The 14214-nt window shown below is 42.1% G+C and overlaps 1 long non-coding RNA gene across 2 annotated transcripts in view; it reads left to right on the forward strand.

Moving 5' to 3' along the window:
* Positions 1 to 5256: 5256 nt before the first annotated feature.
* LOC118936050 (uncharacterized) overlaps positions 5257 to 14214 on the forward strand; it is a 40686-nt gene continuing 31728 nt past the window's right edge. For both annotated transcript variants that reach the window (XR_005034099.2, XR_005034100.2), the window contains exons 1-2: positions 5257 to 5621; positions 5898 to 6063. This is a non-coding gene — a long non-coding RNA (uncharacterized LOC118936050). The remainder of the gene's footprint in view (positions 5622 to 5897; positions 6064 to 14214) is intronic.

Here is a 14214-nt window from a genome sequence, read left to right on the forward strand (position 1 = left end):
ATAATAACAGGTGTTAGCAAATATGTAGAGAACCTGGAACCATCACACAGTGGTGGTGGGAATGTCAGATGGTACAGCCACTGTAGAAAACAGTGTGTCTGGCAGTTTCTCAGTATGTTAAACATTGAGTTATGCTATGACTCAGAAATTCCACTTCTTGGTTAATACCCAAGAGAAATGAAAAATATGTTCACACAAAAACTGGCATGAAAATGTTCCTGGCAGCATTATTCATAATAGTTATAAAATAAGAAATATCCCAAGGAGCCATGGGTATACAATGGGGAAATGACAGCCTCTTCAACAGCTGGTGTTGGCAAAACTGGACAGCCAAATGTAAGAAAATGAATCTGGATTATTGTCTAACCCCATGCACAAAAGTAAACTCAAAATGGATCAAAGACCTGAATGTAAGTCATGAAACCAGAGAACTCTTAAAAAAAAACATAGGCAAAAATCTATTGGACATAAACATGAGCAACTTCTGCATGAACATATCTCCCCTGGCAAGGGAAACAAAACCAAAAATGAACAGGTGGGAATATATCAAACTAAAAGCTTCTGTACAGCAAAGGACATCATCAATAGAACAAAAAGACATCCTACAGTATGGGAGAATATATTCATAAATGACAGATCCGATGAAGGGTTGACATCCAAAATATATAAAGAGCTCACGCACCTTGACAAACAAAAAGCAAATAAGCCCATTAAAAAATGGGCACAGGATTTGAACAGACACTTCTCCAAAGAAGAAATTCAGATGGCCAACACGCACATGAAAAGATGCTCCACATCCCTAATCATCAGAGAAATGCAAATTAAAATCACAATGAGGTATCAACTCACACCAGTTAGGATGGCCAACATCCAAAAGTCAAACAACAACAAATGTTGTCGAGGATGTGGAGAAAGGCGAAGCCTCCTACACTGCTGGTGGGAATGTAAATTAGTTCAACCATTGTGGAAAGCAGTATGGAGGTTCCTCAAAAAACTAAAAATAGAAATACCATTTGACCCAGGAACTCCACTCCTAGGAATTTACCCTAAGAATGCAGAAGCCCAGTTTGAAAAAGACATGTGCACCCCTATGTTTATTGCAGCACTATTTACAATAGCCAAGAAATGGAAGCAACCTAAGTGTCCATCAGTAGATGAATGGAGAAAGAAGATGTGGTACATATACACAATGGAATATTATTCAGCCATAAGAAGAAAACAAATCCTACCAATTGCAACAACATGGGTGGAGCTAGAGAGTATTATGCTCAGTGAAATAAGCCAGGTGGAAAAAGACAAGTATCAAATGATTTCACTCATATGTGGAGTATAAGAACAAAGCAAAAACTGAAGGAACAAAACAGCAGCAGACTCACAGAAACCAAGAATGGACTAACAGTTACCAAATGGAAAGGGACTGGGGAGGATGGGTGGGAAGGGAGGGATAAGGGGGGAAAAATGGGCATTATTATTAGCAAGTATAATGTAGCGGGGGGGACCCGGGGAAGGTAGTATAACACAGAGAAGACAAGTAGTGATTCTATAGCATCTTACTACGCTGATGGACAGTGACTGTAATGGGGTATGTGGTGTGACTTGATAATAGGGGGAGTCTAGTAACCATAATGTTGTTCATGTAATTGTACATTAATGATAGCATATATATATGAAAAAAAAAGAAGAAAAATAAAGTCAATTCACATCATCCCTATACCCAATTCTCTTGACCCAGGGGCAGAATTTCATTTCTATCATCATCATGTTTTGCATCATCATTATCATAACCACAAAGAGTGGTTGTTGAGTGAGTACCCATGATGAAGTCTAAATGACCTGTCCCTAACTCCTGGTGGCTCATCATCTACATAAGACGTCACTATCTATATGAAGTGTTTGCCAACCTCCTTTCATCATCACGCCCCCAGAAACCTTTTCAGACATTTTTGCCTAATTACCTGAAACCCTATTTTTCAGTGGAACATGAAATTTTTCATATTACAGATACAGTTTCTGTGCTTATATACTGTGGTCGTTTGGAAGTTCACAGACAGTTGTAATATCTATGAAACACTAACCCCCAAACCAATCTGCTGTTGAGGATGCATAGAATATTTTGATTAATGCAACTTGGGATCCCATTCCTGCTTCTTCCATCCCTGTATCTACACTAAAAAATTGGTCTTGACTAGATGCCCAGCCTTGAAGAACAATCCATGAAGCTAACCCAAGCAGTGATATGCAGCAATGCTCAGGTCCCTATTCCTGAAGAGATCTGTAGACTTCCAAGCCCATCCCTCTCTGAGAGAAATCTCCTTTCCCTCTCTGTGTCCTCAGATGCCCTTTCCTCCCTACCAAGTACGAGTAGCCCAATCCTTTCCATAAGTTTCACAAAGGATAGAAGAAACACAGGCTTCAGGCAGCTTCTGCTTCCAGCCCCTTCACACACCTTCCCTGAGGCAAGGGAAGTGATGTTAAGCCTAACCCTCTGCTGTAGTGAGGGAAAACACAAGAACACAGAGTAAACACCCCCACAGTACTTGTCCCAAAGCTAAAGCTCTACCACCAACAACTAAAAGTGCCCAGACTCACAGGTCCCATTCCTGTCTCTGGCAGTTGGTAGGGTGAGCAACCTCTTTGCCATATGTCTTTGCAGTCAGGAGCACATGCTTTGGAGTCACATACATTCATGAACAGAGGATTGTGATACTTCACTAGCAACACTGTTGTGAGATTAAACAGCCACTAACATGAAGAAGCTGGATCTGGGCCCCTCTAAACAACCTGCTCCATAAATAGTCACTGTGTTTCCTTCTTGGATCAGGGAACTCATGTGTTCCTCAATCTGCCACCTCACCCAAGGGCTCCTTAACTAGCTTACAGGTCAGAATCACTTATGGTCATCTTTTTTAAACTGTCATATGAACTTCCCATTTGTAGAAATAAGAATTCTGTATCAAAGGCCACTCAAGATACTAAGCTGTAGTAATGTGGGCCTCAGAAAATGGTTATGCCCATTTGACACTCACAGTGTGTGCCACTATCCACTTACCCTTTATTCCACTAGCATCAGGTATTAATAGCTTAACAGCTTTTGTCTTTATTGCCAATTCTGATCTCATTTTACCCAGACCAGGCCCATTGGAGAGTCATCTAAGAGGGTCAGTTGTTAAACTTAGATTCACAGGCTCCTCCCTCAGGGATGCCAGATTTAGCAAGTAAATGTACAGGATGCCCAGTTAAATTTGAGTTTCAGGTAAACAAGCTCACATTGCATGAGACATACTTATGCTAAAAATTATTCATTAGTTCTGTGGAATTCAAATTTAATTAGGTGGCCTGATTTTATTTGGCAACCCTACATAAGAGGGCTCTATGGAAGAGATCCAAGGTGCTCTGATGAACAGCTCCAGCTGATCCCTCAGGCAGCAATCTGAACTAGTATCCCTGTGAGTGAGTTTACTTGGATATCCCAGCTATTGGAGCCTTCAGATGACTGCATTCCCAGTGACAGTTACCACATGGAGCAGAAAAACGCCTAGCTGAGTCCATCAGCCCACAGAATTCTGAGAGATAAAAAATGGCTATTGTTTTGGTGGTATTTGTGAAACAGAAATGGATATCCAGAATATCTGGTTTTGGTGTGCTCTCTCTCTTTTTCTGTGCTCTGTAATCATTGGATAAGATAGGATCCTTGAAGGTTGTAGGATTTTGTTATAATTTTGACTATGGTCAGTTGTTAAACTTAGATTCATGGTGTGTTTATGTGTGCATATAGATTTCGAACATTTCCTCAATTCTTTCTTGAAGAAAAATTTTCATGTTGTATGATTTTCATCCTACTCTTGGAATTTAGAAATTTATTCTAATCCCCCTTCAGAAGATGAGGACCCACTGCAATCACGCTTGTTTAGGGAATGAGAGGGTATTGCTACACATTGCTCCCTGTGGCACAGGGACAGTCAAACCCTCAGAAGGTGGCTTGGTAAGTACACAAATTAACAAGGGCTATTTATTCATTTTGAGAAGTTCTCTCAAATGTGTCCCGAAACACTCTCTCCCACTACAGGGATAGCCTAGCAAGGAAGCCACTTGTCTTGAGTACACAATAGACAGGACTCCGTATCAGGCAGCAGATACATATGCATTGTAGTGCTTGACCATATGCTGTCCCCCCGCAGCAGTGCTCGGTGGGTATGTCTGTCCAACTCTGGGGTTCACGGATAGGAAGCCCACTTGACTTGTGGTAAGTCTAGGCCATGTTCTCCTTATCATCTTTGTAAGGAATAAGTTGATGCATTTTCCTCCTTGTTCTTTTGTTTATTTCTTAGTTGGTTTAGAGCCCAGATATGGAGAAGGGGTACACTGGGGGACCCTATATAAAAATCCAAGCATTTTGGGAACAGGAATAGTTTGGGAGTCACCAAGACACAGTTTTCTGGGGCAGAAGAGCTGTCTATGTATTTTAGACCCACTGCTGAGGGCCAAGGCAAATGTGCTATATAAGGACAGCTTGCTACAAGAGGTTTGAAGGGAGAGGGCTTGAGCGGTGCGCCCGTTTGTCCTTCCAGTCAAGCTAATCAGGTAAGTGACTCTCGAGACAGAGGAGTGAGGGGATAGGGAGGTAGGATGTGCTTGCTGGTGGGTGGCCCTCCACCCGGAAGAAAATATGTGAAATGTAGAAGAACTCCCCAAGAAAAAAGCGACATATACTTCACCTGACCAGATTTGTGTGTACTAAGTGACTGTGCTATGTAGGCCTGCCTCACTGGAATAACTGCAATTTCTTAAATGACATTTTTCAGGTCTGTATCTGGTTCACTCAGTTACATAATTATGGACAGTCTCTTAGTTCTCTGCCTCAGATGGTAGACTGCTTAGCGTGGCCTGTGGTTTTACCATGTTCACACTCCCAGGCCAGCTTATCTCACAGAACCCTAGGACACCTCCCGGGGTCTCTGTGATCTGCTAATAGCCCCCCTACCGCCTCTTCAAAGCAAACAAGAATCCTGACGACAGGGACGTTCTTTCTTCTATCAACCCTGACAGAGTTCTGCCAATTGCCCAGGTCCCAGTCTATAGGCTTTAATTAGCATGTTTTCTTTACGTGGCAGCCTGAAAAGCAAATGTCAGTAAAATGCCAGTGGGTGGGCGAGAGTTGCGGGGGCATTTCCGGTGCGAAGGACCTGCCTGCGCGACGAGATTGCCATAGAAACATGACGTTATTGTAGCGACTGTGACGACTTTTTAGTAGAGACACATGGCTCCGGGAGGAGAGCAGGTCCCGCCTTCACGGGTTGGGGACTGAGCTGAGGGTGCGGGGCTCTGCGTTGGGGGGCTGACCGCCCTCCCGGGAGGGAGAGACAAGGGGACCCAGATTCAGGGCGTCTGTGTGTGCTTTGGGCCTCGCTGCCCCGGCTGGCTCGTCGGCAAAGCCACAGGTCCCGCCCTGCCCCAGGGAGTGTGGGTCCTGCTCCGGGGCTGTCCAGGAGCCACGTTGCTACTAAAGGCAAGGGCGCTGGAGCTAAGATAGGCTACGCCTCTCTGAGCCCAGCTTCCGCCTCAGCGAAATGGGGACGAGAATGCTTCACCCACAGCATCGCTGGGAACATACAGGGATACCGGTGAGGAGCCCACAGCCCTGTGCTCACAGCTGGATCATGAATGCCTTCATGAAGTCAGGCCACTTGGTTTTGCTTTTGAAGTTTCTAAATAGTGTATAGTCAAGGAAAGCCGAAGGGAAAGGCCCTGGAGAGAAGATCCTTGTATCACGTGGTGGTTATGATCAGCCTTCAGTTGTATCAGTACCATGGTCACTACCCCAGTGCCTAGCATAGTACGGGGGCACTTAGTTACTCCCGGGAAGCACGGTGATGACTGGATCTTTCTCTCCTGTGCAGCCCTTCATGCCAGTCGTCCAGCTCCTCTCAGGTGTCTGAAGGAGGCCGGTTGTGAGGATCACTGTCTTGATGGCCAGTGAAGCTCCTCCTCCAGGTTTTCATGGGCAGCAGTCCTCAGGAGATCCCAATACCTCATATCCATGGTGGGATACAACACCTGGCTAAAGTGAGTTCCCAGATTTGAAAAAAAGCGTGTTGTGACATAGTTCCTGTGAGGTTCACAAACGAGCCGAACAGTGGAGACGCTCCGTGGGTCTCATCCTGGGAGAAGAGGTTTAGCAGGTGGCATTTCAGTCCTTCAGAAGCTCCATGCTGTGTAGTAACCCTGGAGGCCCATCTGAGACATGCCTTTTTTTTTTGTCAAAAAGCAATGAATTGTCCAGTTGGAGAAGGAAATGTGTCTTCAATGCATTTTTTAAAATGTGTCTAAATTGTTCTCACTGTATAGATAATAATTAGTGATTGCCTGTGCCTCTTAGATGGGTGTGGAAATATGAGGTAGTTAGATCTTCCTAGCAATATGACATTGTAGTATAGATGCTTCCTGGTGACCACGTTTATTTTTCACCATTATATAATGACATTTTTTGAAGAGCTAGAAATTTTCAAAGTGTTAGTTTAAAATACCAGTTAGTAGAACAGAATATTAAAAAAATTGTTACCTAGAGTTTGCCTTATTGTAATGGTACCCAACCTTATTCCATAAGTAACCGGTTAATCTTCAATGTCATTATGATATTTTCCTGGAAATAAGACTTTTATTTCTGTACCTTGGAAGGAAACTGGCATCAACTTTCCTTAAATATTTGAATATATTTTATTGGAAATAATTATATCTATTTTGGTTACATGTAGTGTGGACCAATTTGATAAGACATAGTGTGGATCTGTTAATACTACAGGAGCATAATTATTGGACTTTCTCCTTGAGTAATCACATCATAGAATTATGAATGTATACATATATATCAAATATTTTATTGTGGTATGGTTGACATACAATGTACTGTGCATATTTAAAGTATATGGTGTAGTAAGTTTTGATAGATGTGTGCATCTGTGAATCTAATACCACACTCGTGATAATGAACATATCTGGCATTTCAAGAAGTTTCTTCATGCCCCTTTCTAATGCCTCTGGCTACCACTCTCCAGCCTCCCTCTTTTTGTCACACTGCACAATTTTGGGTAATGACTGATGTTATGTCACTATAGATTAGTTTTCTTTTCCTGTGGATTTATGTGAATGGAATCAATGTGTATTCTTTTTTTTGTTATCATTAATATACAATTACATGAAGAACATTATGTTTACTAGGGTACCCCTTCACCAAGATCCCCCACAAACCCTGTTACAGCCACTGTCCATCAGCGTACTAAGATGTTGTAATATCACTACTTGTCTTCTCTGTGTTGCACAGCCCTCCCTATGCCCACCCCCCACATTATACATGCTAATCATAATACCCCCTTTCCTCTTCCCTGCCCTTATCCCTCTCTTCCCTCCCATTCTCCCCAGTCCCTTTCCCTTTGGTAACTGTTAGTCCATTCTTGGATACTGTGAGTCTGCTGCTGTTTTGTTCCTTCAGTTTTTCTTTGTTCTTATACTCCACATATGAGTGAAATCATTTGGTATTTGTCTTTCTCCAATTGGCTTATTTCACTGAGCATAATACCCTCCAGCTCCATCCATGTTGTTGCAAATGGTAGGATTTGCTTTCTTCTTATGGCAGAATGATATTCCATTGTGTACATGTACCATGTCTTCTTTATCCATTCATCTACTGATGGACACTTAGGTTGCTTCCATTTCTTGGCTATTGTAAATAGTGCTGTGATAAACATAGGGGTGCATCTGTCTTTTTCAAACTGGGCTTCTGCATTCTTAGGGTAAATTCCTAGAAGTGGAATTCCTGGGTCAAATGGTATGTCTATTTTGAGCATTTTGAGGAACCTCCATACTGCTTTCCACAATGGTTGAACTAATTTACATTCCCACCAGCAGTGTAGGAGGCTTCCCCTTTCTCCACAACCTCTACAACATTTGTTGTTGATTGTCTTTTGGATGGTAGCCATCCTTACTGGTGTGAGGTGATATCTCATTGTGGTTTTAATTTGCATTTCTCAGATAACTAATGATGTGGAGCATCTTTTCATGTGTCTGTTGACCATCTGAATTTCTTCTTTGGAGAACTGTCTGCTCATCTCCTCTGCCCATTTTTAAATTGGATTATTTGCTTTTTGTTTGTTGAGGTGCATGAGCTCTTTATATATTTTGGATGTCAAGCCTTTATCGGATCTGTCATTTATGAATATATTCTCCCATACTGTAGGGTACCTTTTTGTTCTATTGATGGTGTCCTTTGCTGTACAGAAGCTTTTCAGCTTGATGTAGTCCCACTTGTTCATCTTTGCTTTTGTTTTCCTTGCCCGGGGAGATATGTTCATGAAGAAGTCGCTCATGTTTATGTCCAAGAGATTTTTGCCTATGTTTTTTTCAAAGAGTATTATGGTTTCATGACTTACATTCAGGTCTTTGATCCATTTCGAATTTACCTTACTTTTGTGTCTGGGGTTAGACAGTGATCCAGTTTCATTCTCTTACATGTAGCTGTCCAGTTTTGCCAGCATCATCTGTTGAAGAGACTATCATTTCCCCATTGTATGTCCATGGCTCCTTTATCGTATACTAATTGACCATATATGTTTGGGTTAATGTCTGGAGTCTCCAATCTGTTCCACTGGTCTGTGGCTCTGTTCTTGTGCCAGTACCAAATTGTCTTGATTACTATGGCTTTGTAGTAGAGCTTGAAGTTGGGGAGTAAGATCCCCCTCACTTTATTCTTCCTTCTCAGGATTTCTTTGGCTATTCGGGGTCTTTGGTGTTTCCATATGAATTTTTGAACTATTTGTTCCAGTTTGTTGAAGAATGTTGTTGGTAATTTGATAGGGATTGCATCAAATCTGTATACTGCTTTGGGCAGGATGGCCGTTTTGATGATATTAATTCTTCCTAGCCAAGAGCATGGGATGAATTTCCATTTGTTCGTGTCCTCTTTAATTTCTCTTAAGAGTGTCTTATAGTTTTCAGGGTATAGGTCTTACACTTCTTTGGTTAGGTTTATTCCTAGGTATTTTATTCTTTTTGATGCAATTGTGAATGGAGTTGTTTTCCTGATTTCTCTTTCTATTGGTTCATTGTTAGGGTATAGGAAAGTCACAGATTTCTGTGTATTAATTTTGTATCCTGCAACTTTTCTGTATTCTGATATCAGTTCTAGTAGTTTTGGAGTGGAGTCTTTAGGTTTTTTTATATACAATATCATGTCATCTGCAAATAGTGACAGTTTAACTTCTTCTTTGCCAATCTGGATTCCTTGTATTTCTTTGTTTTGTCTAATTGCCGTGGCTAGGACCTCCAGTACTATGTTAAATAACAGTGGGGAGAGTGGGCATCCCTGTCTAGTTCCCAATCTCAGAGGAAAAGCTTTCAGCTTCTCGCTGTTCAGTGTGATGTTAACTGTGGGTTTATAATATATGGCCTTTATTATGTTGAGGTACGTGCCCTCTATACCCATTTTGTTGAGAGTTTTTATCATGAATGGATGTTGAATTTTGTAGAATGCTTTTTCAGCATCTACGGAGATGATCATGTGGTTTTTGTCTTTCTTTTTGTTGATGTGGTGGATTATGTTGATGGATTTTCAAATGTTGTACCATCCTTGCATCCCTGGGATGAATCCCACTTGGTCGTGGTGTATGATCCTTTTGATATATTTTTTAATTTGGTTTGTTAATATTTTGTCGTGTATTTTTGCATCTACGTTCATCAGGGATATTGGTCTGTAGTTTTTTTTTTTTGGTGGTGTCTTTGCCTGGTTTTGGTATTAGGGTGATGTTGGCTTCATAGAATGAGTTTGGCAGTATTCCCTCCTCTTCTATTTTTTGGAAAACTTTAAGGAGAATGGGTATTATGTCTTCTCTGTATGTCTGATAAAATTCCGAGGTAAATCAATCTGAGCCGGTGGTTTTGTTCTTGGGTAGTTTTTTGATTACCGCTTCAATTTCGTTGCTGGTAATTGGTCTGTTCAGATTTTCTGTTTCTTCCTTGGTCGGTCTTGGAAGGTTGTGTTTTTCTAGGAAGTTGTCCATTTCTCCTAGGTTTTCCAGCTTGTTAGCATATAGGTTTTCATAGTATTCTCTAATAATTCTTTGTATTTCTGTTGGGCCCATCATGATTTTTCCTTTCTCGTTTCTGATTCTGTTGATATGCGTTGACTCTCTTTTTCTCTTAATAAGTCTGGCTAGAGGCTTATCTATTTTGCTTATTTTCTAGAAGAACCAGCTCTTGGTTTCATTGATTTTTTCTGTTGTTTTATTCTTCTCAATTTTATTTATTTCTTCTCTGATCTTTATTATGTCCCTCCATCTGCTGACCTTAGGCCTCATTTGTTCTTCTTTTTCCAATTTCGATAATTGTGACATTAGACTATTCATTTGGGATTGTTCTTCCTTCATTAAGTATGCCTGCATTGCTATATACTTTCCTCTTAAGACTGCTTTTGCTGCGTCCCACAGAAGTTGGGGCTTTGTGTTGTTGTCATTTGTTTCCATATATTGCTGGATCTCCATTTTAATTTGGTCATTGATCCATTGATTATTTAGGAGCATGTTGTTAAGCCTCCATGTGTTTGTGAGCCTTTTTGCTTTCTTTGTACAATTTATTTCTAGTTTTATCCCTTTGTGGTCTGAAAAGTTGGTTGGTAGGATTTCAATCTTTTGGAATTTACTGAGGCTCTTTTTGTGGCCTAGTATGTGGTCTATTCTGGAGAATGTTCCATGTGCACTTGAGAAGAATGTGTATCCTGTTGCTTCTGGATGTAGAGTTCTATAGATGTCTATTAGGCCCATCTGTTCTAGTGTGTTGTTCAGTGCCTCTGTGTCCTTATTTATTTTCTGTCTGGTGGATCTGTTGTTTGGAGTGAGTGATGTGTTAAAGTCTCCCAAAATGAATGCATTGCATGCTATATCCTACTTTAATTCTGTTAGTATTTGTTTCACATATGTCGGTGCTCCTGTATTGGGTGCATATATATTTATAATGGTTATATCCTCTTGTTGGACTGAGGCCTTTATCATTATGTAGTGTCCTTCTTTATCTCTTGTTACTTTCTTTGTTTTGAAGTCTATTTTGTCTGATACTAGTATTGCAACAACTGCTTTTTTCTCCCTGTTGTTTGAATGAAATATCTTTTTTCCATCCCTTGACTTTTAATCTGTGCATGTCTTTGGGTTTGAGGTGAGTCTCTTGTAAGCAGCATGTAGATGGGTCTTGCTTTTTTATCCATTCTATTACTCTGTGTCTTTTGATTGGTGCATTCAGTCCATTTACATTTAGGGTGATTATTGAAATATGTGTACTTATTGCCATTGCAGGCTTTAGATTTATGGTTACCAAAGGTTCAAGGTTAGCTTCTTTACTACCTTACTGTCTAACTTAACTCGCTTATTGAGCTATTATAAACACAGTCTGATGATTATTTCTCTCCCTTCTTATTCCTCCTCCTCCATTCTTCGTATGCTGAGTGTTTTGTTCTGTGCTCTTTTTAGGAGTGCTCTCATCTATAGCAGTCCCTCTAAAATACCCTGTAGAGGTGGTTTGTGGGAGGCAAATTCCCTCAACTTTTGCTTGTGTGGGAATTTTTTAATCCCTCCTTCATATTTAAATGATAATCGTGCTGGATACAGTATCCTTGGTTCAAGGCGCTTCTGTTTCATTGCATTAAATATATCATGCCATTCTCTTCTCTCCTGTAAGGTTTCTGTTGAGAAGTCTGATGATAGCCTGATGGGTTTTCCTTTGTAGGTGACCTTTTTTCTCTCCTTGGCTGCCTATAATACTCTGTCCTTGTCCTTGATCTTTGCCATTTTAATTATTATGTGTCTTGGTGTTGTCCTCTTTGGGTCCCTTCTGTTGGAATTTCTGTGTGCTTCCATAGTCTGAACAACTATTTCCTCCCCAGTTTGGGGAAGTTCTCAGCAATTATTTCTTCAAAGGTACTTTCTATCCCTTTTTCTCTCTGTTCTTCTTATAGTACCCCTATAATGCGGATATTGTTCCTTTTGGATTGGTCACACAGTTCTCTTAATATTGTTTCATTTCTGGAGATCCTTTTATCTCTCTCTGCATCAGCTTCTATGCGTTCCTGTTCTCTGGTTTCTATTCCATCAATTATCTCTTGCATCTTATCCATTCTGCTTATAAATCCTTCCAGAGATTGTTTCACTTCTGTAATCTCCTTCCGATGTCATCCCTTAGCTCTTGTATATTTCTCTGCAGCTCCGTCAGCATGTTTATGATTTTTATTTTGAATTGTTTTTCAGGAAGACTGGTTAGGTCTATCTCCTTCTCAGGGGTTGTGATTTTGGTCTGTATCAAATTCTTTAGCCTTTTCATGATGATAGAGAGAGTTTGTGGAGCTGGCGCAAGTGATGGCTGGGAGAACATCCCTTCTTGTTGGTTTGTGGCTTCCTCTCCTGGGAGAACAGCGACCTCTAGTGGCTTGTGCTGGGCAGCTGCGCGCACACGGGGCTTCTGATTCTTGCCTGGCCGCTGTGGAGTTTAGCTCCGCGGTTGCTGTGGGCATGGCCTGCCTTGGACAGCTGCTCTGAATTGCTGAGCTGCGTCAGAGGGGAAATGGCTGGGAGGCTGTTTATCTCTGTGAGGAGCCTCCGAGCTGCCCTGCTGTCCAGGGGGTTAGGGTGCCCAGAGTTCCCTGGGATTCTCAGCCGCTGGGCTAAGTGTCCTGGGACGCTTCCGTCAGCAGTGGGTTCCCTGTCCCTTTAAGACTTTCATAAGAGCACTCGCTTTTCTTTGTCCCAGGGGCTCCAGCTGCAGGGACCCGCTCACAGGTCTTACTGTCCTGTTTCCCTAGTTTCCATCACCCCATGCATGCATTGTTTCTGTGCTCTGGTGTGGATAGGTAGGGCTGGCTATTTAGCAGTCCTGGGCTCCCTCTCCCTCCCCGCTCCAACTCCTCTCCTCCTGCTGGGAGCTGGGGTGAGGAGCGCTCAGGTCCTGCTGGGCCATGACTTGTATCTTACACCCTTTGCGAGGCGCTGGGTTCTCACAGGTGTTGATGTAGTCTGGCTGTTGTCCTGTGTCTTCTGTTCTCTCTTTAAGGAAGAGTTGTATTTGTTGTATTTTCAAAAATATATGTGGTTTTGGGAGGAGATTTCTGCTGTTCTACTCTCACTGCCATCTTGGCTCCCCCCTCGACTGCCTCTTTTGCAACAGTCTACCTTATCTACCATGCCTCGTAGCAATTCTAGCTCAGTCTTCAGCAACTCTCTTATCTTCATCTCAATGCTTCGCAGATGGCATTCTCATGCCTCCTCCACCTGCTCTTCCCTCAGGAGTTCATCTTTTTCCTTGATGGCCTTTTCCTCTTTCAGAGCACCTGACAGCACTACCTTCTCATTCTGTAAGGAATCTTCTACCTCTTCAATGGCACGTCACTGCCGGATTTCTTGTGCTGCCTCGTCTAGCATCAATGCCATCCTTCTTCAAGGAGTCCACAGAAGTTTGCAGCTCGCATTTTCATGCCAGCATTACTTGGGTACTTTTCAGGAGCATGTCTGTCTCTTCTGAAGGCTTTTTTAATACTGTGAGAAGCAGCGAACCCACAGTCCCTGCTGCCTCACCAGCACTCTGTCCTTCAAAAGATGTACTTACTATACCTAGGGCTCTTTATAATGCCTCTGGTATCACCTCCACTTGCCTCCAGTCCTGCAGTGGGGCCCAGTCCTCTAGGAGGCAAGCCACCTCAGATCACATACACAATGAGGGACATTCCACAGTCTCCCCATCCACAGGGGCAGCTAGCGGAAGAACCATTCCCATAAGGGCAGCCTATCTTTTTCTTGGTCAACAGTGAATCCTGACAACTATGCCAATTGTCTTGCCGGTTGATTTCAGCCCTGGGCAAGTTTGCTATGGATCAATGTGACCAAAGAAAATGATAGCAAACGTTCATTGGGGTGAAAGGGCTTATTACCCAGCTTGTTCTGCTTGAAGTATGTAGAGCACTAGCATCTCTGCCACCACCCAGAGCACTGGGCAGAGCCCTCTATACAGTGTAATAATAGCTTATTGCCTAAAGGTGTGGAAGTGGTAGCCTAGCAATAGGCTGGTTACATCATCAAGTGGTTTAAGTTCAGTGAGGATCCTGGCCATAGGAAACCCAAATTCCCTACACTCAACCCCTCCAGGATTCTTGCTTTAGAATCTACATGCTTTGAATCTTGCACAATTGTC

The sequence above is a fragment of the Manis pentadactyla genome, chromosome X, assembly GCF_030020395.1.
Source record: "Manis pentadactyla isolate mManPen7 chromosome X, mManPen7.hap1, whole genome shotgun sequence".
NCBI lineage: Eukaryota > Metazoa > Chordata > Mammalia > Pholidota > Manidae > Manis > Manis pentadactyla.